This window comes from Cyanistes caeruleus, chromosome 2, assembly GCF_971803275.1.
Source record: "Cyanistes caeruleus chromosome 2, bCyaCae1.hap1.1, whole genome shotgun sequence".
Taxonomy (NCBI): Eukaryota; Metazoa; Chordata; class Aves; order Passeriformes; family Paridae; genus Cyanistes; species Cyanistes caeruleus.
Window position 1 is genome coordinate 12,944,142 of NC_141702.1, and position 27,526 is coordinate 12,971,667.

Below are 27,526 nucleotides of genomic sequence, written 5' to 3' on the forward strand. Positions count from 1 at the left end.
AAGCTCAAGAACCTATGACCATTTTTTACAAGAAGGTAGCACACCATGAAGATGCTCAGAGGGCTGGAGCACCCCTCCAATGGAGACAGGCTGAGAGAGTTGAGACTGTTCATCCTGGAGAACACCTTATAGCACCTTCCAGTACCTAAAGGGGCTACAAGAGAGAAGGACTTTTTACAAGGGGAGAGAGTGACAGGACAAGGTAGAATGGCTTAAAACTGAAAAAGGGCAGGTTTAAGTCAGATATTAGGAAGAAATTCTTCACTATGATGGTGGTGGACACTGTCACAGGTTTCCCAAAGAGGTTGTGGCTGCCCCAACTCCAGAAATGTTCAAGGCCAGCTTGGATGGAGCTTTGAGCAACCTGGTCAAGTGAGAGCTGTCCCTGACCAAATATTGAAGGAGATCTGTAGCAGAGGATGGAGCTGAGAAAGCCTTTAGTTCAGGGTGGCAGAAGAAGGAATTGTACTCCCCTGGAGCAACTGGTGGGATGGGAAAATAGTAGCTACTCACAGTCTTCCTGTGTTTCACCAAGGCAGATGATGGCTACACAAATGTGAATCTCAGTAAATTCTGTTGGTGAAACTACAACTGATTTCCACTGTAATACACAGAACTTTAGACACAGTTTCTTTGTTACAATTAAACACTTTGCCAAGAGCAAGAGTGTATATCTTGATAAAACAGGAGTTAATTCTAGTAAGAATTAATGAAAGCAGTAGCTAAATCCATTAAGACTACACCTTAATGTATAACTTTAACCTCAAGAAGAGAAAAAGAAAACAGAATACCCTCACCAAATCTTACTCAACATGTTCTGTTGACTTCAGTAAAAACTGGATGGAGTTGTTGAAGCTGGTAAGACAGGCATTGATGAACAATTTCTCAAAATTTATCTTATTATTTTAGCATATGGTTTTAACCCAATATATGATCTGAATGTCTGCAATAAAAATAATTTTCTTTTGTTTTGAAATTGTTACTCAGGAGAGAGTGAAAAAGACCCCTAATAATAATACTAATACTAAGTAATAAGATAAACTAATACTCTTGTTGCACTATATTAGGAACGGTGAGAAGTACAACATGACACTCTTGGCTGCATTGTCTAAGAGAGCAAAGTTTATTATTCTTAATCTTCTTTTATACACATGTTCTGAATGTGTATAAAATGTGAATGTCTGAGAGGTAAAACTCTCATTGGTCATTAAAGGGTACGCATCACCATCATTGGTTAAGTGGAACACCACCCCTTGACTGTTTCTTGCAAGTAAATCCTAAACAACACCTGCCAAGATTGTTGTCCTTTACCAAGGACTCTTTGGATTCTTTCTCATGCTTTCTCAGGCCAGAATGAGAAGCCTGTGTGACTTAGTTTCACACAGGCTCTGTTCCCTGCTTGCTTTTCGCATTTAGTATCCACATACTCTCATCTGATTCAAGCTATGTAGAAAGAATCCATAGATTTGAGACAATATTAATAGTTCTGAGGGTAAAAACTGCCCTCTGGATAAAATATATAAAAACATGTTTTAAAAAGATAATTTGGGAAGGTCGCTTAAAGATGAATAAATTACATGACTGCTATTCTTTGAAATCCTACACTCACTGCTACAACAAAAAGATTTCTTGTGCCACAATAATCTCTCAACTACAATATTCTTTATTTAAATTATGAACTAATGGCCTGCATAATTTGTTTCATTAAAAAAGTGTGTTTCTTATTACAGATTATGACACTGGAGAAGAACAGTTGTTGAGGCTCCAACACTGGAATTGGTTTGAAGTCCAGAGTTCTGAAGAACGATGAAGCTGAGGGCAATGCCTTAGGCTTGTGTAACTAATGGTCTTTACTAGAGTGGCCTGACTACTCAGTCAGAAAACCAAGGGGTAGCAAGCCAAAAATTTAGAAACATATTTTAGTCTGTGTCTACTTTATTTATAAAACTGTTTTTAGGAAGAATACATTATAGCCCATAATAGAAACTTAACCAGGAAAAAGATAATTGAACATATTATTTAAGTCCTTGGTATTCAAAATGAACAATCTGGTTTCATTCAAGATCTGTGTGCATTAATTTAGTGGTAAACTCAACACAGTACATGTGTTAAAAGGCTGCTGAATAATACTTGCATGCAGGCTACTGCATGATGTTGTTGTCTTTATCTTATTATAAAGATTAAAAATATTACTTAAAAAAATATTTTTATTACTCTGAAGGTATACTACCAAAAGAGTTCCAGAACTTAGACTACTCAGAACAATACATTTCCTAGGTATATAGGTAGCATAGATATAGACATTTTATTCAGCTACAGTCATTTCTGGACTTGGTCTTGAGATATGCAGACTCTAATGTCCAAGGTACCCATTCACAGTTCATTTTGCTGACAAACAACAGGTAAAATCTAGAACAGAACATTCTCCATAATCTAAGGACCTGTCTGCTTGATCTTGTATGGTGGACTGGGAAATCACTGCAGTGCCTCAGTGAGGCAGTTTTCTATCATGTCCCTGACACCATCTCACCATGGATCTTGGAGTGAGAGATAGGTCATGTAGTGGCCTAAAATGTCAGATGTCATCACTAAACTGGGAATGGGGAAGCACTGAACCTCCGAGAATGGCCTCTGAGATATCTACACCACTTAAATCAGGGTGTAACTGTTCCAAAAATAATACAATTGTGTTAAAACTAGTGGCTACAGACTTAATTAAAGCTGATAAAATTAAAACTGTATCACTGGATGCTGGATATATATTTCATTCCATAGGGAAGAAAGCCACTGGTTTGTCTGACTGGGCTGCTGTGATCAGAGCCAGGGAAATCCATATGAAGGAAGCAGGAAACTGTACCTTCCTAAGTTATTGGACAAGCTAAACTGGGAAATATGGGTGAGATACAGGAGAAGAACAGGAAACAGTGAATCATCACACTGCTAGAAACTGCAGGCACCTTGCTGGGAAAAAGGTGTGACATCCAGAAACAGAGCTACAGAATACTTCAGAGCTGACTGAGATACAGGGAATCTTTAGGAAATGTCCGAGACATTATACAAACGCAGAAAGCCACTAAAGTCTGCTGGACAGGCAGACCTGGGGAGGACACCTCCCTTGAAAAGGTGCAGGTGAAAGGAACAAGATCTCTGCTGATCCTTTGTGTAGGATTATCCCACAGCTGTCTCACAGTCCTGCTTTACATACTTCATGTATGAAGGGTTCTGCTTTTCCAGCATGAACGTTGTACTGTGATGAAATATTGTGTCTAGCAATACAGACATATTGGAGGTTGCTGAAGTACGGAGCCTGGTGACGTGCACACTTTAAAGAAGCATGGATGGCTTCCCAAATCTCTGTGCTTTGAGGTCTTGTATTCATTACTGTCCCCAGATTTCTGGTGTGATTTGCAGAGTATTCATAATATGCATAGTGACATTTGAATCTTTTCAAGAAAGGATGCTTATTTAAGAATTTGGGTAGGAAAGCTTTCTTATGACTAAAGCAGCAACCTAAAGCAGAAGAATGCATACAGCTAACTTCATTTTATTTGGGCAGTCCCTGGTCACCACACTTCTATTATTCCTTCTTCCTGATCCTTAATCTTCTATTACCTTTTATTTTACAAAGAGGGAGCTCGTTCACGTTGCTAGTACTCCTGCTCACTGCCCCTCTCTCCCCAGCAAATCAGTTTTAGTAAGTCTACCAGTATCCATACTAATTCCAGCTGAACTGGGATTGTGGCTCTGATCCTTTTACTGTTGCTGTCTCAGTTTCTACTTCACTTTCTAGATCCTAGTGAGTTGTTTTACTAGAAAACATATTTCTTTTTAGAGATTTCACTTTCATGTATCAAGTTCTAATGCCATACCAACTTTTCTGAAAGAATTGCTCAAAATTTTTCATTTCTGAGCCAAAAAAAGGTTAAAAAATATATTAACTACATCTCTACACCTAAGTGTTACCAATAGTCTCAGATTTCTGTGTTTGATATTTTTTTATCAGATTTTTTTAGGTTTTATATGCATCAGACCATTCCAAATTTTTGTTATTGATTTGCTTAATCCAAGGTCCATTTCTCAGTTTTCACTTGTGCAAATTTTTAAGCAGTGATAGTAAATATTTTAGAATATTCCCACCACCATGGCCAGAATCTGTTTCCTATTTCATATGATTTCTTAACAATTTCTTTATTATCTTAAAAGAATTTTACATTCAGCTTGAAGTTTTCTGGTTTTGCAGCGATTTGGCTGAAATGTGGACCTTTCTCACACACCACATTGGGTTCCCTATGTGCTGATCACTCAGCTATATTCACTATAACATGTTGGTTCTTTAATACCAAGTTCATGTGAATTATAATTATGTAGTGAAAAAAAGCTTTTCTGGTATATGCGAATGTTGCAATTTACACATTTAATAGACAAAATTATTTAATTTTTAGTTTTCTCAGTTTTTTGGTCCTGTTTGATCAATTCTACATTTTTTCCATGTCAGTGTGTCTATTAAGTCTTTTTTGAATTGCATCATTACCTTTTGTCCCACTGTCTTTTAACTCCTAAAAAATAAACTGTCAGAGACAGCTCTGTTTTAGCTCTGTGGATAAAACAGACATGGCTACTTGCCAGTTTATCCTCGAGCTGCTTCCAAGCAATAGCTCTAGATTATTCTCAGTGTTTCACCTGTGTGGAAGTCTGCATTTCAAAAACAAAGAGGAATATATTTTCAGGTTCACTCTTATGTGATATTTAAAGAGACAGTCTACAATCCACATGGTTCTTCTAGCACAACACTTACAATCTTCCTTTAGTTGCTTTTCCCTCCACTGTGTCTTGAATAGACTCTGCACAATTTTCCTTTACCCTGCAGATTCACTACCACAGGATAAGGTGGTGAGTAATTTGAGCTCTGGTGTTGGAAATCAAGTTATGGAATTTATAACTTTTACTCAGAGGACAGTGGGGCACCGTAATAGGTTGTTACAATTGGACTGGGGGCTTGAGCAACCTGATTGAGTGGAGAATGTCCATGCCCATGGCCAAGGGGTTGGAATTAGGTGATCTTTAAGGTCCCTTTCTATTGCTCTATGATTTTTGTGGTGTTTTTCTCTTAAGTTTTCTGGTGTACAGAAAATTCTGCTACTTCAAACAGTGTTTGCTTTACTGTTAGTTCTCTTACTTTTGTTCCACAGTTCCTAGGCACACTGACAAACCTGCCAGATTTCTCACTCACAGTGAGGGAAATGCTGCTCTCTGATCTGTCAGGATCAGAACCAGAAAAGAGGTCATAGCTCAGCACTGTGAGTGAATGAACCGCAGGCCTGAGTACGAGAGAAACAATGTGATATAGCGGCTGTCTGAAGTTCCCTCTGTGCAACACTTGACAAATCTCTGTAGTCGTGCTGTGCAGCATTTTGATGTTCCAGTAAGGGAATCAACAGCAGCTGTCATTTTGAGAGAGGTAAGGGCAGATACTTAGTAATTTGGAATTAGTTGAGGGTTACTAAGGCTCTGACAGAGCTGACTGGAAAAGTTCAGCGCAGCACAGCATGCTATTTACATGTTTTGGTGTCCAGAAGACATTAAAGTGTTTTATTTCTTAGTGGTTCTGTAACTTATTTTGTACTGCTCCCTTTTACTGTCTTGTTTATGGTAATAATGAAGTTACTAATGCAGATTTACTGTAATAAGAGTCTTATGCTAACTACTAACTTAAACACAAATTTACCTGAATCATATGGTGTGATTATTTTCCTTGGTTATCTGCAGGCTAATATGTAAATTAAATGGGAAACTATGACTTCCTGCTCTGATAGAAAACATTTTAATTATTAAAAAATGTTTGAAATTAGGAGATATATGTCTAATTTTTAATCACTCCACCCTTGCCATTCACTAGTCTTACAACCAGCATCTTAGCAGGATGTTGTGTACCAATATGTTTCTATACAGACTTCATAAAATGCAGGCTGAATCTGACTTTTTCTTCAAAGTATTAACAGTTGAAAGCAGCATCAGCAAATAGAAGTTCTTTCTTTCTTTCCTATTACTATTTATCAGTTTTCTATTTTTCAATTGCTATTACTGTAATAGCTACTTAACAGCTAAGTCTATTTAACAGGGTTTTTTCCTTTTCCTTTCTTTGCCTCTGACAATTTATCCTTCTTCTGTTGCTATTCAAGTGCTATAAAAGAAACTTTAGAAAGGAGGTAGTGGAGCACTCTAAAAGCTGTCAGATTTTAGATTGTCGAATCTCTTCAGGCAGCTCATTCCACAGATGAGCAAACTCAAATATGAATACTTTATCTTTTCTATTTTGTTCATGATTAAAAAGGTGCTCAATTTTATGCATAACTTTCAACCATGTCAGTAGTCCAACTGACTTTTGGAGACAGAAGACATGCCTGAGGTTATATCTGTTTAAATTTCCTCTGATTCAGAGCTTCAATTCAATGTTTGGGCACCTATTCTATCCCAAAGAAAAAAGTTCTCACTGTGTCATAGGGAGATGAGAATGTTGTTGCCTGTATTTTCCAAACACAAATGGTTGAAAACCAGACTGAAGTCTTCAGGTAGTAATAGAAGAAGATTAAAGGGAACAATTTTGTTATGGTTCATTGTGCTGGGGAGGGTGGTAATGTGCTCCACACTTGCTAAGTCCTTTTCTGAGCACTATCATTAGCTGCAGGCACAATGCATTGCAGAAAATCCTTGCTGAGTGTCAGCAGTTTTAACGCTACGACCTGACTTCTGCTTTTACTGACAGGGAAAGAAGTTGTGGCACATGAACAGTGCATGTGCCATAGCTACTCTGTAAGGGAAGATGAGCAGGCGGGACAAGAGCCCTGGTGAGGCAGAGAGGACAGGAGCCTCAAGGTCACACAAGCTACAGTTCCACTGTACCTGAGCAAGAAAAGCCAGTGGGTCTGGTTGCAATACCCAGGCTCATCCTGAGATCCAAATCTGCAGTGGCAAGGCCAGGAGATCAAGCCAGGAAGCCAAGGTCTCATCTGAGGTCCAGTCCAGGTCAGAGAGATGCACATCCAGGCACGGCCATGACAGCAGGAGCAGAGCAAGGGCTTGAGTTTAAATGCATCTCCTGCTGAGGTGGACAGCACCTTGCTGGTCAGAGCATTTTCTTACTCAACTCTGTCTACACATCTGTCTGATTCAAGGCTGCCTGGCTGCACCACTGAGCCTGACCCCGAGCCTAGGCAGTCAAACCCCTGAGTCCCTGGGGCCCTGATGTAAAGAACTGCAATGGAAAAATTACTTAATGGGCACTCTAGTTAGATCTCTGTTTGTTCTTCCTGGTATTTGGATAGTGCAATTTTAGTCTTGTTTGAATTCATATGGGTAAGTTTTTATTTCTAGGGTGAGATTCAGGTTAAGATAGTCAACAGTCACTTTGACAGGGCAATCTATACTGACTGAAACTGGTAAGCTTTTTGTCCTGTTGATGGTGAGAAAAATGCATTCCAAAGGTGATTTAGAAAGCTAGAATGCTGTACAGAATATTTCTATTACCTTTGGATGCCATTACAATGCAGGGATCTGTCAGAGATTTCTCTCCTCTCTGAATAACACTGTAAGTGAAATGCTGCCATCCACTCAGGAGCCAAAGAATAAGGGTCCCTTCTGGCAATAGTAATTAATTTAGTTTCATGAAATTTTCTATGACAACAGGTATAGATGGTGTTAACTACCTTTTTTGGACCTAGTCTGGTGTTCAAGAGCTCGCCCAGAACAAATTTGCAGGCTGTCCTCACCTGGGAAATTTATCCAGGGAGAGGCTGATCCCTGATCTGTTATTTTGTCAGTCCATGTTAGAACTATAGGGGGTATTCACTACAGCATCTTTCACTATGCTCTTCCTTTAAGTCTGCACTATGCAGAAAAGCATGCAAGTCATGGAGGTGAAGGAGAACAAATAAAAATCGCAATATTCTAACCCAGAGCTCAGGGAACTTGTCTGAGAGCCTGAATCCAAACTTTGCAGTTCCTGATCCTTTTCTGTGTATTCAGTATTCTTTTTTTTAACCTCAGTATCCCAGAATAAGGAGTCTGTAGCTGAAATTGGCTCTTAATGCTAAATGGAAAAAAAAAAAAATAAAAAAATCCAGCTGTTTTTTTCCCCCTTTGAATTTAGCTTTGTTTCTGTTATCTCTATTAGGTGCCTTGCATAGATTTTCTTATGTGGGCAAAATGAGAGCATTCCAGTAATGGGAAATTATGTTTTAGTCTGGTAAAGCTGAAAGCAGATGGTTCTATAATGCCAATAAATATTCAAGTGGCATTTAGTGCATTAGAAGCTATGCATTTGCCAGTGTTGAAGTAGTATCACTGAGAAATCTTGTTTTAAGTGTGGCAATAATCAGCAGTTACTGGTATGCTAGTGGCAGCGTGAAAAATAATTAATAAAAAGTGTGTTTCCCTAAGTTTGTGTGCATTACTCTAAATTGTTTTTTACAAGTCACTGAATATTCAAAGGCACATAAACTGATGGAAGACTGTTGTATACATTTTGCTAAAGATTTGAATTTCTTCTTGTCAGTTACTTGAAAACAAAGATCTGTAGGAAAGGGATCCCTAGGCAGATACAGCTCTGAAGAATTATGTCTTTTAAAACGTGCCAAAGAACTTTTGCTTGCTAATGAAGTTCTTGTCCTGGACAGGTGCTACGACCAGCTTGTGATCACTTTAGTGTCCCTAAAGTCACACTCTGTACCTCTCTATCCAACTCCTGCATCGCCCTCTCTCCCCACCACATCTTTGTGTGGAAACAATCAGGTTTTTTATATTTAAAGCAGAGGATTAATATCAGCAAATATGGACAATAAAACATTCAATTTAAACATTCATCTCATTCTCAAACAGAAATTTGAAATACAGTAAATGAATTGTGAATAACTATGCTGCTTTCCACTGACTGTAAAGAGAATGCAGACATTTGGTTAAAATTTAAATTTCTAGATAATGTACAGTGAATTTTAGTTGAAATGACTCTAATCAGAAATTGTACTACCTGATTTTAGAACTCGTCTTTTTTCAGTTGGATAGTCAACTTAGAAGACAAAAAATAACAGTACTATGAGGAACAATTTATATTTAATCCACACTATATTCTACCTTGAATTTTGACTCAGAAATAGTAAGAGTGCTTTAGATACTTAGTTCCCGTAGCACGTCAGAAAGCTACACACTGTGCTTTGTGCTCCAGAGTTACTGATATTCACAATGAAAGGATGATGATTATGAGTCTTTGGGAAAAGGGCATCAATGGGACAGTGAAGATGTGGATAGCTGGGCTCAATTTCATCTCTTCTGATACAATTGTGCCCTATGAAATTCTAAGCTTTCACATAATTTAAATACTAGAACAGGTGAAACAATCAAAATACTTTTTTATTATTAGCTAAGAAAGAAATATTTCATACATTGTCAGTAATCTCAGGACTTGTATTGTTCATGTCATGCTCAGCACATCAACAAGACTTATCTCCCAAAATTAAAAGGTGATCTGTTAATTAGTAGCAGCTGAGCTGGCTGGCTACCTCTCATTTAATTTAGCCAAGGGCTATTGGTTCCTAATAAGAAGGTTGTTTCTTGTTGCCCTTAACAAAATTGATCAGTGATTGAGGAACTGGACAAGTTTTAAATACAAAGGTATTCAGAAGAGCCTTACCCATGCAATTCTGGATCTGAAGTGACAACAAAATGTCATTCATCTAGAGAAGCATTGCTATTTTTTTGTGGTTTCTGTCACACAAAGTGCACTTCTCATTGTTTCATCTGTGACCACCACGTTCACATCCTTTATGTTATTCTTAAATGTCCAAGATGTTGGTCTTGGACATTTAAGATTAGTTTTTCAATAACTAATCCAGTTATTGGAAAAGCTGAAAATTTCTTTGTATCTGAGTGAGCTGTGCTTTGAAAACATAGTGTAAAGTGGATATGATTGACTCTTCTTTGCAATGGACTACAGGTTTCTTCCAAAATTTTTAAATACCAGTCTCCATGTTAAGCCACTGGACATGGAGTACCATGGAACTAGAGTTAAGATCTACATGAATGCTACATATTTCAAGATAAAAGTTGAAGACAACAATCATTTTATTATGAGGGAAACTGTGGCAATAAAAATGTCATAAACTGTGACAACATTTATACAGTTGAGCAAATATTTAAGACTTCTCTAAGTAAAACAAAACAGTGATATTAGAAAACTACTTTAGAGATGATTTCTAATGATAGTCCCTTCTTCACATCAGGGCACAAAATTTATCTCAGTCACTTGGATCTACTTGAAAAAATAAAATGAAAAAACGTTAGTAATTTAAGACTTGACATAATGGTGGGCAGAGTTGGATTAAATACTTTGCTCTGTTTAGTAGCTGTTTTGTGTGCACTTGAGCATCTCATTTAAACTCAGATCATCAAAGAATGATGAATAGACAAACTCTAATTCCTGGATATTATGTGAAGTTTCATTTTTAATCTCTCTTACCTGATTTAGTTGTCTGTAAATGGCTACGGAAGCATTTCCTCACCTCAAGAAAGTTTCACTGGAACACTCCGTGAAGCTCTTTGCTGTTGAAGAGGGTGAACAGGTACTGTGGATTTATAAAGGAATGCAGAAGTTGTAACCAGGCAATTGATAGATGTTTTCTGGCCTGAGAAAGAACTTCTGTGTTCCTAAGGCAGAAATTGCCAATTTATCTAAGTCCAGTAGGCAGTGATCCATTTAAAAAACAAAATCCCTTTACAGCTAGAAACATCCTGGGAAGACTTAGAGAACTTGGGCTAAATACCTCATCAGTGGCCTTTCCAAGGAAGCTGGGATACCTTGATAAAAATCTGTTACTGCTTCAGCTTTCTCAAATCCAGTAAACAAACAAATGGGACTTCTGCTTCCAAACCTGTCAACCAGCTGTCTTTCTGAAAACTAAAATATCATAAAATGAAGCAGGTGCTGCTGAGCAAAAGAAATAAAAGAGATTGAATCGTGAGGTTTGTTACACCAGTTAAAACCCCAGAAACTGCATTTACAAAAGGTAAAGGGAATGAAGAAAATAAGCCAGATACCAGAATAAAGCAATAATTGTAAAGTGAAATGAGAACACTAAATGCAGAAGATGATAACAGTTTTCAGCTTTAAAAAATAGAAAATGAATAGGAATAAATGTGTAATCAGCAGAGAGGCAGAAAGGGAAGCAGACTCTGCAGAACTAAGATCATCAACTTTTAGAAACCTAATAAGGCATAATAACATTTGGCATTATACCATAGAAAATGGCATAGAAAAGTCCTTGCTTTTAAATGCTCTGAGATGTGCTCTGAATCTTCCAGGTAGTTTTCTCCTGTGTTGCTGGAGTGGTTTTTTAAATTGTTTTTTTGGTAGAAGTTACATGGACCTAATTAGAAATTGAAGTTGATTTATTTTAATTCTGGGGTATAAATTTCCTTATAAATGTCATAGTTTCTGTTACACCTGGAAATGAACACTGAAGAGAAAAAAATGTTGTTCTGAGTTTGGTGAAGCAAACCAATCTGTTACTTAGGTATATAGCTGCTGTTTTAAACATTAGTTCACAGTCTACTAAATCCTGTACTGCTTCTGCTTTGGAAAAGAATTGTAAAAAAGGTCTTCAAGAGTTTTTGAGATTGATTAATTCCATTCTGAATACAATTAATCAGGATATACTTTTCATTTTTATTTCCAAAGCAGAGAGAGAAAACGCTATAGGATGCAGTGTGTCTGTGTAAAATCCGGAGAAAGAGTTAAACTGCCAAGTGAGTGACTGTGAGCAGTGGGAACCAATTGCACTTCAGCATGTGTTGTGTGCATGAACATCAAAGGGAAATTTTTAAAAGGAAGGCTGGCCAGATGAGAAAATTTGTGTATTGAAATAAATACTACCAAAATATAGCTGAAACAAAAGAATCAATCATACGTTGTGATTTAGCCCTAAATTACTCCTCAGGGAAAGGATATGGGTAATAAAAATGGACATGTGGAACTAACCCTTTAGGAGAGGGTAGAAAATGTAATAGATTTTTACTGCTGACCTCATCATCAGAGCAAATGGAGAATAGAGTGTTGTGAGACACTTAAAAGAGTGAAAACTAATAGAGCAGTAACAAGGAATTATTTCAATGGTACTCACAAAGATTTATCAAATATCACAATAAATGTCAGGAGAAGTATTTTCCTAATTATTTTAAACAATAAACTCTAAGAAAAAATATTTTTAATATGTAGAAGTTAAGAAGTTCCCCTCAGCCTGTTCTCTTACAATTCACAGAAAATAATGGAAAAATAAACAGCGGAGGTGGAGGCTTTGACAAATACTGACCATAACATATTTGGAAAAAAAACCAACCCTGCTCTATCTGGGGAAAAAAAACCCCAAACCCTAGAATGTAATCAAATACCAGTCATCTTCAATTTACAATTTAAGTTACAATTCAAATACTGCCCTTTACAAACATACTCTATAAAAATCAAACCACAAAACTCTTTAACCCTGTAAATTAACAGATAAAGGAACAACTCTTAATATCCCACGAAGAGAGAACTGATTTTGAGTAGTGCATATGCTTTGGTTACAAATGTGTCTATTTACAAAATACTATAAATCAGTGGCCACTGGGTACATACATTCCAGAAAGATGAGCAAAGACCAATCCTCAGTGTGATAATGCCTAGTTTTAAGAAGAGCATCTGCCTAAATTATAAAATCATGTTAAAAAAGAATTAAAGGGAACAGCTAGGAGGGTATATATTTGCACATGTACACCATTGTGCCATTATGATATATCAGTATTTAAAAAAAGATTGAGAATCAATACATATAGTAGTTAATAACAGGAATTTCTTAGGAAAAAAATGAAGTAAGAAAAAAATCCCCAATTTCCCCCACAGTTAAATGGTAGGGTAAATCCTATTAAAAAAATGAATATAAAATAAAAACCATAGCAGATTAAATTAAATCAGTAGCAAGGCTGTCAAAAGAAGTTTGTAGAAAATAATTACAATGTTTAAAATTAATTAAAAAAATAAGAAATTAAACACATTGGGATAAGGGGAAGCCAGAGAGTATTTAGAGCAAACAAGATCAATATATATAAAATGCAGTTTGAAAAGATAAATCCCTGTCAGAAAAACTAATTTTTACACCTATGTTCAGTGGGCTGGAGAGGAGAAACAGCACATGATGGACCTTGTTTTAATGCAAAGTGAAGTTGGAGATTTGTCTAATGTGCAAATGTCAGTAAAATCATTATATAACAATTGAAAGCAATAAACAATTACAGCTAGAAAAATATGAAGATCTGAGAATTGCATGAGCTATTAAGTGCTAGTAAGACTGGATCCCATTCATTGGCTTTGTCATCAAGGGAGCTCAACATCACAGAGATATGCTATTCTCATAGATTTATGTTTGCATTTTTAGACAGGTAAAAATAGTTGCAATTGTTCCTGTTAATGGAACTAAACTGTTAAAATTATTTATCTTTGAAGAAAGACATTACTTTTTTATCTAGAACAATTGCATATGTAGAAGTTTTTCCTAGAGATCTCCCTTTATTTATTTAGTATTTTGTAATTATGTATTGGAATTATATTTTTAAAACATTTTTTTATTCAAAATAGTGCAGCATTTCAGAAGACAACACGTATTCAAAGCTATATTTTGTTCCAGGTGCAAAGTATACATTTCAATGGACTGTAGAAAGATTCTGTGGAAATATGTGGATTTCCATGCTTAGCATTTAAAAACGAATTATGTCAAATAAACACCAAATCAATACCTCATCAACAAAATAGTGATTCTAATCATAAATTACAATCTTGCAGAGCAACACAGAAAAAGTTAATCTTAAAAAAGAAAAGTAATTAGTAATTCATGTTTAACAAGGGCTAATTTCTTGTCCAATTAAGATTCATCTGGTCATAGTCTTTTTTGTGCATATCAAACATAATGTTCAAACAAAAAAAATGCCAAAGTATTCATGCAGAGAGAAAATAACATCTTCATTAATGAAAATTCTGCATAATTTCTATTATTCAGGCAAAAAATATATAGTAATCTAATGAGCTATCTGTGCTTGTTGTAAGATGTCTTGAAGATTAATCTTTGTTAACTACTTGTTTAATGTTACAGTTAATAATTAGCTACCCTTTAGTCCTATATCATCCATCACTTTATTGAACTGAATCAATTATTTTTTTAACTTCTAAGAGGTTGTTTATTTTTGCTTAAGGCTACTATGGATGAAAGATATCTGAAAGGTTATAGAGTTCTGATCCTATGAGAGTTTATTCTGAATGCAAACCACAAATCGTTCTTTATAAGTTTCCATGTTTATTGCTTTCCACAATAAAAAAGAAAATTTTATTGCCATTTTCTTCACATGGCAACCACATAACTTTATATCCTGTTGACTCATAAACATCTTCATACATTCTTCAGTGGAAGCAGGACTAGCTAATTAGCATAACCCATTGTGCACTACAAGATTTTCTCAAAACTGTCAAGGTTGGTTTCTAATTGTTTTTAGTTTGGCAGAGAATTTCCCCTACTTTGACTGTCTAGGGTCTAATAAAGATTTAGAAACAAAATATTTAATACTGGTATTTAAGAATTAAATTCTGTTGCTCATAAGACCTTGGCTGGAAGTGGTCCATATAATATTGGCTTTTCTGCCTAGAATTCTATTTCAGTATTTGATTTATTGCTGATTTGTGAATTATCATCTATGTTCATATTGTATAATTTTTTACCTCGTGTAGTTGGTTGAGAGGGAATAATGGTGGCAAAACTAAAAAGGCAAAATGATAAATAAATAGAGAAAAATAATGCCAGAAGTTAGTCTTTATTCTTATTAAAATCAGCAAATTAATAGTTACAGTTCCCACTGTGGTGATATCTCAATCCCTTGGCACATATATTGCATTCTGGTTTTCAGCACATGATATTAGCTTTAATGCTTTAATACATTTATACAAAACAGCTGAGTTAAAATTGCTTGGGGGAATATAATTTTAAATATGTTGTCTTTTGTGTGCATAACGCCACAGATATAATGCCCCATTAATGTATTTTCCCCCATTTAATTCCATAAAGAATTTATTATACTCCTGCTGATGTGCTGCAGAATGCACTATAGAATGATTAGCTGGATTTTCAGCTAGTGAGAATGTTATAACTCAGGTGAAATCTTGAAGTTACAATTGTTTGCAGCAGCTGAGACTCTGTCCTGGTAGGATTAGCATGGATGGGATTCAACACAATACATTGCAAGGTCTTTACTTGCCTTGCAATACACCTTCCCTGAAATTTGAATGTTAATTCTAGTCCCTTGGGAAAGAACAGCTGCCTGATCTTGTGCTTAGTTACATGGATATAAATCAGAAAGGACTACCTGAATTTAGTGAAGTTATTCAAGTGTGAAAAGCAGTGTGATACCCTCATCAGATCTGAAAGATATGGTCTAAGGTGACCTCAAATAAGCTTGTAATGAAATAAAAGTGCCTATAAAGTACTTTCATTTGGTGTATAAATAAAGAGCAATTTTAAATGAGCACCCTTTACATTGTCTTCAGAGACTCTCTCAGTGCAGTGAGAGCTGATAAGGTGCATTTTTTTTTCTTCTTGACTTATAAATAAGAGGGTGATTAAAGGAACTTTGGAATTGTGGTAAAAAGACTGCTATTAATGGTAAATATTTATTGAGCTATTTATTCTTTGATTTAGTACCTCTTTTAACATCCATCACCTACTCAATTTTAAAACTAATTATTGCCAACTGAAGTAAAATGATTTCAGAAATTGATATAAAATGCTGCTGTCTGGTTTTCAAGATATAGCAGTACAAGGCAATTCTGCAATGTGTGAAGCAATGGTCCAGAAAGGCACTCTGATTTCTGCTTCTCTATTGCACATAGTGCAGCTTCCCTGGCCTGGACTGTAACCATAGGTGGTCAGAGGGTTTGGTCAATTTGTGAGAAATTTGGCTGGCCAAATTTGTCATCACTGATGCTGCTCTAGGAAAGGCAGCTATTAATTCACTTCAGAGAAATGAGCAGGCTGTGGAAACAGCTGTCAAGAGAATGGAAGGGACATTTGGAACCCAGATTTCCAGCTATATCTGTGGACCTGAGCTATTTGACAATTTTATTTGCTGCCGAGCTTCCTGTGGCTGATGAGAATGTTGAAGCCACTTATCATTCATTTCTCTATTTCCAGGAATATAAGAATAAAACCCAGCTGTGGTGAATGCAAGTATAACTCTGGAAATCTTTAAAGTGACTCTGCAGATGGAGAGGTCCTGGGATATATGACTTGCATGAAAGAGAAGATGACATTCACACCTTTTTCTCCAGTTTCTGTGGGGAGTTCCATGAGGTGAGGTCAAAGCCCAGCAGAAATATTTCTTTTTTTCTTGTTTAACTGAATGACATGCCTGTAATATATTCCCACAGGAAAGAAATGCAGTTTGAGTTACAATTATGTTGTTCTGTGGTCTGACATATAATTTCCATCAGATAGATGCAATAAAACTAAAAAAGAACTTTCCTTAATACCATTATTTAGATAGTGTACCTTCAGTATGTAATATTTTATCCAAGCCAGATTTTCCCTTTCACTTTAAAATACATTTTTTGCTTAATAAATTAGTTAATACTTTCTAGAATGTAAAGCTTTATTAAATGTTCAAAGGATTTTAAATACTGTTCTGTATAGTTCTGAAGAACTGTAGTATCACACAAATTCTAATTCAATAGAAACCATGAAAGATCCTTTTCATGTAGTATAGATCATAACTCCATAATGCCATTAATGAGTAAGAAAACATCAGATCTTAATTTTTTTCTTGCATAAAAGCTGTAACGATTTTTAAGGACAGATTTTTAAAGGGCAGATTGATTCTTCCACTCTTACAAAATAATTTCTCATTGTCACTGGGAAGTCTGGCAAATGTTTTTGCTGTATAAAATTAAGGACAGATAAAATAAAAAGTAGTGTTGTTGCATTTTTCTTTTATTAGTGTAATTTCCAACCAAAATTGCTTTTTTAGGTTGTAAGCAATCTACATTGGAATGTATCAGTGTGTGTATTAATTGAAGGATTTATAAGGGCATTGTTTAACAATACAGAGATTTGTCTTTGTTTTTTGCCATTATTTTAATGTAGTGTAAATTGGATGGAATTGTGACCAGATCGAAAATCCTCCTTGAAAATGCTGATACTGACAACATCCCACTGAATCCCACTTTGATGAATCTCTATTGATGAGCTGCACAGATATTCAGCTACCTAAGATTAGAAATCACAGAAAGTATAGTAAATATTGTCACCTACTTCACTAAGAATGAGCATTTGAGCATAGAAGTGATGTACCCTGTGAGCAAGCACTGCTGACTCTGTGACTGATGTCAGCAGTGGCCAAGTCTCCATTCCATGATGATCCCAGTATCTGTCATGGAAAGTGAGCACTTGCACCACCAGATAAACTTTGTTTTATAGGTTTAATGTGTCTTTCATTAATTCATATTCATGTTTCTGTTTCTCATACAGACAGACTTTATCCATCAGAGCTGTTTTATCATTAGAGAGGTATTACAACTACTGTATTCAGTATCTCAGGGGAAATGCATGTGTTGATATGCAAGGAAATCATGGCACTCTTCATGCCTTTTCCTGACATACAGTCTGCTTCTGACTTTGGAAATGGTGGCCTGGCAAAGGCAAGAGCCACAGCACAAACTTCACAGAAAGCACCTGGTTTTCTTTGGTCACACAAGGCTCTGAAATTTATCATTAATATAAAGTTTCCATCTAGGAAAATTAAATTAATTTTAAGACACTGTCAATAACTAAACTTTTCATCTGCTCACAACTTTTCAAGACTCTGTTTGGGCATTTTATAACCTGGCATGTTATTTCTTAATGAACAGTCTTTGCTGTAGCGACTTGAGATAAGTACATTCATGTAACTACCAATTTATCAAATAACAATTTATCAATAATCAAGTAGAGAGATAAAAGCCAGTTTCTCATTCAAAAGGGTAATAAGACCAAATTGTTTAGGAGAATATTTCACTTATCTGATACCCTTGGTTATAATTTGGCCCCTTACAGCTGAGATAAACTGGTAGATAGAAAAGGGTTTACTTCCAGTTTAATAGCAGGGAGTCAACAAACAGGTGTTTTGAGGAGGGATTGCACATCTTGCCCATAAATTAGAGTTGACTAATGTTTCATGTCTCTAGCTGGTTTCATAAGTGAGACAAAAAAGTTCATTTATCTGAGAGCTAAAAGATTGTCATTCACCTAGATTTTGTCAACCTCTATGCTTTGTAATCAAGTTATTAGAGGCAGGATTTCTTCTGACATAACTTCACTCACTTAAAAATAACTTTGAACCATTTAGCTCAGCCTCTTGTAACACCATGGACGTACTTCCAAAGGCAGTGTGTTCCTCACCTATGCCTTTGTTTGAAGATCAAACTCTGCTTTTTTATTTTGTTTTCTTTTTTATTTCTCCTTAAACTCTAGTTGCTAATTATTGCTTTCTATTAAGGGCTCTGTTGGTAAATTTTATTTGTAGGAATCAAAATTGCCAAACTGTGTTTCAAAGAGAAATAAGCGTAAGCTTATTCTTATTTATTTTGAGAGATTGTGAAGGTGGGAGGAGCTACCTGAGTCAAAAGATGTAATTTTCTGAAAGTGGATTTTTAATTTTTGTACTCATATGAGCACAATACTAATAAAGAACAACATTGAATAAAACAGTATTATCTAATGAATGAAACAGTACTATGTAATCAAAATCCAAGCTGTTACCTCTACAGAGCCTTGAGAGGACAGATGAAGAAAAAGGAAAGATCAGATGGATTTAATCTGTGATAAATTATGTTTGAGAATAGTGAAAATAGCTTCACTTGGTTCTGTATTCAGGATCACATGATGAATCAGTGTGTGTGAGAATTAGGTGTCAGGGACAACAGGGGACATATTTTTTTCGTATGTGGGACTTCTGGCTGCTTTATTGTGTGAAGTTCAGGTTAGCTACTCCATAGGGTTTGATACAAAATGACTGAAATTCTTTTCTGATGTTTTAGGGTGACATAAAATTCCTTATGTCTTCTGTTGTCCTTATGTTGAAAAGCCAGTCAGGGTTGTGGCTTGCCCCTGATACAGTACTTATAAGAAGATTACTATTGTCCTTATTTCTTATTCTCTCTATATATTGTTTATTTTTTTCCCACTGTCTACTTAATAGAAACAAAAGATGCTTTTTCAGATTATCATTCTGGTTTAAATTTTCCACTCTTCCCCTCAGCACACCCTCTGTGATTATGAATACATTGCAGCAACTGAACTGAGGTGCAATGATGCAGCAGAGGTGTACAAATATATTTTGAGTGATAAATGATGGCACAAATGCTGTTACAAACCAGCACTGCTGTTATGCTTACTTTACTGCATCTTGAATTTGTTGTTTTTCCTCTATTTTTTTTTAATCAAATCACTCTACTCTCCTACTTTGGCAGTGGGAAACATGTTGCATATTAAAAGATGTTGTCTTTCATTTATCTTCTCACCTTTCATGCTCAGCATCTTGTAAATTTGTAAGCTGGAAAGAAGATAGGCTTTGTGTTGTGTTTGCTGTCCTTGAGCAGTCAGTCATGATTTCTGCTGTCAGAATGTGCACTGATGTTTACACCGGCAAATTGTGCAGTATCATTAGATTAATTGGATGACACTTCATACTTGTTTAAGACATAAATCCCAGAAGACTTTTCTGTTATATTTAGTTTCATTTTTTTTCCAAATGAAATGATCTAATTTTGCACGTATCTGCCTTCATTTTCTTCATTTCTCCTCTTTCATTACTATCTCCTCTCCTTGTATACATTAATAACTTCATATCCCTGTTCTGTAATATCCATCTTTTCATGGTGGCACTTCAACAGTTTTAACTCACATTTTTAATTTCCTTGAAGTTAGTGTGTCCAGTTTCATCTGAATTCCACACCATTTCTATACTGCACTTTTCAGATAGTTGTTCACCCAGAAGTCCAGTTGTTGTATGTGACTCTTAATTGCCCAGGAGACCATACTTATCAAAGTATTAACCAAACATCAAACAGTGGTCCATGCAAACATCATGAAGCCCATACAAACCAATTTTGAACAATATTATGTTCATTTTATGAATAAACAGACAGTGATAGTGTCGTTCCCAATTACTGATTGACAGCCTTCTGGATGTTACTGTTCACATTTGAAATTTTCTATTTATTCCCTGTCTTCAGACTCTGATTAGTGTTAATTGTACCTTACTAGACTGCAAAAAATAATTGTGAATTTATGGCATATGTTATAATTGTGGGATTCTCTTAGTCAAAGTGTACATATTTAGTCCATTGATCTGAATTTTTGGGTTCTTCAGCAAGGTTGTTGATATATCCCCTAAGATCATCTTCATTAACAGTAAGTGACAAAGTTCAGCCTCCAAAAATATTTGCAAGTTATTTTTTCACAAAAATGTTATACTATTTCAGATTCAGAACTTCAGAGACCCCGGGCTTCTAGTCAGTTGAAAAGATGGCTTGGAGAGTAATTGTCCATATTTTCCAAAATCATCTGATTTTCCTTTCCTCTCTGAACGCTCTCTCTACTTCTGTAAAAAGGAAATATGTTTCAGTTTCCATGGCTTGCCATATTCCAGAAAATATTAATATGTCTTGCATATTATTTGTATGACATTTCAAAAATACAAAAAATATTTGGGAAGCACTTAGTATTGTTATAGTTACCTATGTAAAAATCCTGAAGTCTTAATGTATCTATTCTACCATTTAGCTCCTCTTCTGAAAAATGAGAGGCTTGAAAGTGCATTTCACATCCCCTAAAGAGACATCCATTTCTTTAAGACTAAGATTTTGCTTAAAATTTAGTTCATAGTGTTACAGAGATGAAAGAGTAATATTTTTTTTTTCTGGTAGTAGTTTTTGCCAGAGGCTAAACAAATCCTGTGTGAATTTCAAACTGTTGCTCAGATCTGTAAGTTGAATTATTTTTAAAATCTTGTTTTTCTTTCTTTTTCTTTTTTTTTTCTTTTACAATATTCTGCATCATAGGCAGAGTTATTAAGCCAATCTTTTATTAAGAATGACTGACATTTTCTATTAGAAAACCTTGTTTTCAAAGGCCTGTAATTTTGACAGAGCACAATCACAGGGGGTAAAAATTTACTCACCAAACAACTGCAAAAGGTTGATTTCCTGCTTGCTTGTTTGAACAAAATCAACTCTTCCATTTCCTAACAATAGAACATGCAGAAATATTGTTTTAATTTATTATAAAAACTATTGAAAGCATTTTTAAAGAAAGCCTAGCACCTTCATTTGGAAAAAAAAGAACTAAAAATTATGGGAGTTGATTTTCTGGGGGGAAAAAATGTGATTCATGATCCTTATAAATGCCTTCTAAGTTGGATAAAATCTGCAAAACTTGATGAAAGATTGAGAAATTACTTCTTTATTGTGCTGTGTAAAAATGTTTTTATTTATTTTTAAATTTTGTCTAAATTTGCAACTCACCTAAATTTCATATCCACCTAAACTGAACTACACAGAGCAAAGACAACGTTGAAGCAATGCACTGTGAGTTGGATGAGCATGCAGAAAACATATATATATCTAATAAAGAATCACCTTTCTTACAAGAAAAAATTTTTACAAAAATTTTAAAATTATTTTTTACAAGGAAAGTTTTACACCTCTCCTCATCCCCCATGCCCCCAGCCCTTCTCCCTTCCACTTTCTCCCTTCCTTTCGAAAAAGAGGAATTCTGCTGTTTTGGGACTCAGAGATTTGTAGAGAAATGTAACGAAAATAGCATCCATCATCTGCTTCTGCTAATTTTTTAGGCAGAAGGCCCATGAAGTTCCCTTGCCCAGTGAATACCATCCACCTTCTGCAGTTGGCTCCTGTATCTTCTCCCATCTACCTTGCCAGTAGTCCTAGAACTCCCTTTTCTTCCCCTGACCACAAACCAGAAATGGAATCCCCCTCCAGGTTCTTGAAACCATTTGTTTTCCTGTGCTCTGCTGGGGCGATTTATGGAGAGACAAGGAAGGCAGAGCAGTGAAATGGAGGTTTGTGGTGAGCTTTATCTCTGTCCCAGGAATCTTTGCTGATCTAGAGCTGAATAGAGCGTGAGCAATAGGAATTACTGCAGTAAGAGAAATACTGGCAGTAAGAGAACTTCACCCTGAGATGGGAGATCCAGCCAAGGCACCAGCATCTACAATTTTGAAATATACGCTGAAAGCATAGGCTCAAACATTCTTTATAAAGGTCCTAGCTGATAAATTGTTTGCTCAGTCCCTGGTATGGGTTTTGCTTAAGTTAGCATTCACCCCCTGGGCAATTCCCAGGGAATTACCATTGGCCACAGTACATCCCTTTGTGCTGAGTTAGCAACCAAAGGAATTTATTTATGAGGAGGAATGATGTACTTGTTTTGCTGAAGGACTAGAAGGTATTCCAAAGACAATATTATTTTCTATTATAGATGTAGACTTTATATCACACTTATGCAATGTCCTGACAGAGAGAGATTGGAAATGTTTAATTTTTAACCAGATTTAAATGGGACATAAGATTATAGCTCCCTACCATCAGAGAATACACATACCTGGTGTGTGTACCAAACTCTCCAGTTTGAGGGTGGCAAAGGTTGTTAAACACTGACAAAGGTGAGCACAGCCTGGCCATCATAGCAGAAAATGCCATCTCCAGTGACAGAGACAATTAGAAAATTCCTGGTATCCTTTTCTGTGCCACTTGTTCACTGTACTTACAGAGTTGTCTGTGAATTCATGTTGTAAATTATTCCATTGAGCCAGTCTGTGTCAAACGTGAGAGGATTTAGTCTAGGGGATTATTTTCCTTCTTTGCTGCTCAGGTTTAGACAGACATTGGTCACCCCTGACTTTCATTTGTATTCAGCTGCCTCATGTTTTGGTTTAAATGAGGAATTCCTTCTTATGCAGCAGGACTACAGGTTACTGAGGAATGTCACAGCAATGACTGCATCTCCATGGGAGATAGGATTTGTAATGTCCTTATGTATCTGAATGATGAATATTAAGAGTTATTAGGTGTTATTGAGAAAGATAATGTTTGAATGTTATCTTTTTCTAAAGAAATGGTGAATTAAATTAAGACATTAAGTCAAAACTGGTTGAAGACCAGCAGAGATTCAGTTTTGTAATTAGTAGATGGGATTTTTTCTATGATTATGATTTATTTTATTTTCTCTTTAAAGTTAGACTGAACTGCCTGGGAATTCAAGAAGTCCAAAGATACAGGACAGGGCACTTACAGTTATTTAAGAAACTCTGCCTCTTTAAAAAGTAATTAAATATATCATACACTTGCATTGCACATTCTTCCTGCCTAAAAGATATGGGGCACTTTACAGCTCTTTCATGTGCAAATTACACAAAATAGATTATAGAGAAAGAACATGGACTTGGGTCTTATCACAAACTAACAGAACAAGAAAGTGACTATCATAAATTTTGAAGTCAAGTGTTACTCTTCAGAAAAGTTACTACCTGAAAAGTAGCTAACAAATTCTATATTAACCAACCACCAGTGGAATATCCCTGGTTATCTGCAGGTGAGAGAAAATCAACCACCCCCATTTTAACATTTCCTAAACACATTTTCTGTAGCACTTTCTTCTGTACAAGGAAATTCTCCACATTCTGCTGGGCAACAAAGTTTTTTGAGCAGCAGGAGGGGATTGTCTTGCTCCTAGGGAGACATCAGCACAGCCTGGTCTGAACAGCAGGGGGCTGGAAGCTCTTATTTATTCAACTCTGTCCATTTAATGTGTTTGAGTAAAGGGTGATTTTTTTGCAAAAGTTTGTGTCACAGCCCCACCAAGCTCTCTGCTGTGTGTCAACTCTTCTACAGAGCCAGAATAGTAGAATGTAAAAGTAGTAATAATAATAGTAATAATAATAGTAAATATAAGTATAAAACCTCTTTGAAATAAAACATGGAATGGCTGTGCTATGCAGACAGACATTACTGAAAAGGTAGTTCCCTACTTTGCTGCATAAAATATTCCCTGTATCTTATGCACTGACACAAGAAACTATTGTAGGAACTACTGTTTCTTAAACAGATGTGACAGTTTGAGATGCACAAAATATTTTGACATTAGAATAATTTGGTTTTGATACCCAAAAGTTACCCCTTGACAGTTTTGCCAGCACTACATCTCAGCATTAGATTTTTTTTTTTTTCTCTGTATGTGGTTGCATGATATGCAATGATGCTATTTCAGCTCTTAAATCCTTAAAAAAGGATTAATATAAAAAATATATATACAATATATATACAAAATTAATATACTATATATATATATAATATACAAAAGACTTGAGCATAAGGCAATATGTCACTTTTTTAAGCTATGATGTGGTCTTAGTGCAATTAACCTCCTCACACACTGTTCTGATATATCATTCTAGTTGTTTAGTAATCAAGAATTTCTGACCATGTAAATAAGAAAATCAGACCTCAAAATATATTTCTTGGATAAACCACATTATTCATTAGCTCTATCCTGTTACTTCATAAAAGGAAGTTTAGGTAAATAGTTTCCTAATAAAATGTTATGTTTGGAATAGTATTTTGGAAGAGACTTTTATATAACAGTAAGTAAATGTGAAATTATCTCTTGGCATTCACCAGATATGTGTTCTGGCAGTAAATCAGCTCTTCTGACATAATGTTTGTGATGACACAGAACTCAGATATGTGGCACTATCAGACAACACTACACTGAACTTCAACATTTACTCAACTGAAGAAAGAGAGCATAAGCTATGAATAAAAAATATTGCACTTTAATTTTTTTTTTATTCTCTAGTCCTGTATCGTTCAAGGAATATATATTTTTTTCTTTCTCTTGTATGAATATTGCTTTACTTTGACCTCTTGCTTGAACTGGTGGACTTCATAAGACTATCCCTCAATGGCACCTTTGAACACATCTGGTCAAGAGTGCTGCCCCCACAGCAGCCTCAGCTCTACAGGGGGAATAGCCTTTACCTGGCTGGCTCATCTCAGGATAGCAGTGCTGGGCAAAGGTTCCAATCTTCAGGCAGCATTCACTAGTACTAGTCTGCAAGAAACAATTCTTGGCAACTGCACTGGCAGTGGGTGTCTGAAAATCCAGAAGAGACTGTGTGGTTTTTACACTCCACTACCAAATGCCTGGCCTAATGTTATCACAAAGGAAATGATATCATATAGGAATCCCCAGTAGTATCAGAGTCCACATGAGACAACTGTAAACCCCATTGGCAGGAGAGGGGAAATGTTCATCAGACTGCTGGCTTCACTGTTGTCTCTGAGCCCTTATTTAAGAGAAGGTCATCAGCACAAGAAAACTGATGAGGTCTACAAATGTATTATTAATATGAGTTTTTTTCAGATCAAAATTAATCTGGTGCTTCTTGCTGTAGCACTTCAACTGATGTTTTAAAAAACTGATATTTTAAGTTTTATATAGCATGGAAGATACTAAGGACATGTTAATTTTCTTACAGCATACTTTAGATACAGATTTCCCTCAATATCTTTTATAGTATTGCTAAATTCAGTGTAAAACTTAGTAAGGGAAAAGGTATTTATCTTCCAAGAACCAGAGGTAAATTATCCTAATTACAAGCAGTTAACTTTCTGTTTCCACTCTGATGTGTGAAACTTCTTATTTATTGTTATAGATCCCATTATGATGTATAGTCACATGATCACAACCCAACCTGTTGGGTCATATGGGGTTAATGTGATATGTGTTTTCAGCTTCAAGGCTGAAGAGGGTATTGCCCTAGACAGAGCTAACATGCAATAACATTGGAATTATACTTGTTGAGATGTGACACTGGTGGATGGGTTCTTCTCCCCAGGACTGAGACTGATGAGAGAGAGGCTATTTTCTTGTGTTCAGACTTGGTTGTTTATTCTTTCCTTATCTGTATCACATATATACAGAGTACAAGCTACATAAACTAAGATAGAAAGGTGCAAAATGGCTAATGAAGAACTCTTCAAGGTCTTTTATATGTCTATTTGTCCAATTAACAAATGCCAAGTAAGTTATTTTTCTTGTGACCAGTGACCAGACACCTGTGTGCTGCACTGCACCATTCTCTATCCAATCACCCATTATTACACAAAAACCCTTAGAAGAAGAAGATAAAGAAGAAGAAGAAAGGGAAAATGCCCTAAGTCCTCCATCTTGTCTCTTACTTTCTAAAATATCTTAAACTCTTACTTTCTCACCCAGTGACTTAAGAAAACTCTATCTAAGCTACACACTCACATTCCCATTTTCCCTACTTAACTTTAAAAGCTTTCTCCATGGTGTTATGTGAAACTCAGTGCTCTCTTGGGTGTCAGAGCCAGGCATCACAGATAAGGGCACATATTCTATACCTCTGACCCCAACATCTACTCAAGGAGAAGAAGTAATTTTAAAACACTATAGAAAAAACTTCCATTTTTAAGAAATCTCTGTTTAAAACAAAATAATTCACTAAAAGAAATGTATAATATCATTCAAAATATCTTCGTATCCTGATGCTCTCTTAGTTAAAAGTCTGGCTTCTGTGATTTAGATTTAATTTCAGAGATCTGCAGAATGGCTGAGGATGTCAGGGATCTTCAGAGACTTGTCTACTCCAAATCCCTGCCCAAGGAGGGGTCAGCCAGAACAGGCTGCTAAGGGCTATGCCAATTTACTGACATCTGCAAGAACAAAGCCTCCATGGGTGCCTTGGGCCAGTATTTGACATCCTGAAAGTAAAAACTAGTTTTCTGAGGTTTTATTTTTTTGTTTTTGGTTTTTTTTTTGTTTTTTTGTTTTGTTCTGTTTTGTTACATTTAAATAGAATTTCCTGTATTTTTTCTTGAGCCCTTTGCCTCTTTCTCTGGACACCACTGAGAGGAGTCTGGCTTTGCCCTCTTTTCACCCCCACTTCAGGCATTTATACACATTAATTAAGACCCAGAGTCTTCTCTTCACCTGACTAAAAAGTCCCAAGTCTCTCAGTTTTTACTCAGAAGAGAGATGCTCCAGACCTTTAATCACCTTAGTGGCCCTTCTCTGGACTCTCTCCAGGATCTCTGTTTCTCCTGTACTGGGAAGCCTGGAACTGATCCCAGCACTCCATATGTAGCCTCACCAGTGCAGAGCAGAAAGGAAGGATCTCCTCTGGATCTGCTGGCAATACTTTTCCTCACACAGCCCAGGATGCTGTTGGCCTCCTTTGCTTCCAAGGTGCACCGCTGGCTCACAGTCAGCTCTTGGCAGCTCTCAAAACCAAAGCCAGTTAATTGTACGGAAGTTTTTGTAATTAAATATCATCTGAATGGTTCATTTGAACCTGTCTTTCCTTCATCATTTTTTAGGCAGACATC

At 36.0% G+C, this 27,526-nt stretch overlaps 1 long non-coding RNA gene across 1 annotated transcript; it reads right to left on the reverse strand.

The window, feature by feature from the left end:
- Positions 1–20,635: 20,635 nt before the first annotated feature.
- Positions 20,636–25,800, reverse strand: LOC111926109 (uncharacterized). Its single transcript, XR_002862690.2, has 4 exons — positions 25,773–25,800; positions 25,154–25,226; positions 21,277–21,339; positions 20,636–20,697 (listed from the first exon to the last, which is right to left on the reverse strand). It is a non-coding gene; the product is annotated as an uncharacterized LOC111926109 (long non-coding RNA).
- Between the last annotated feature and the right edge of the window lie 1,726 nt (positions 25,801–27,526).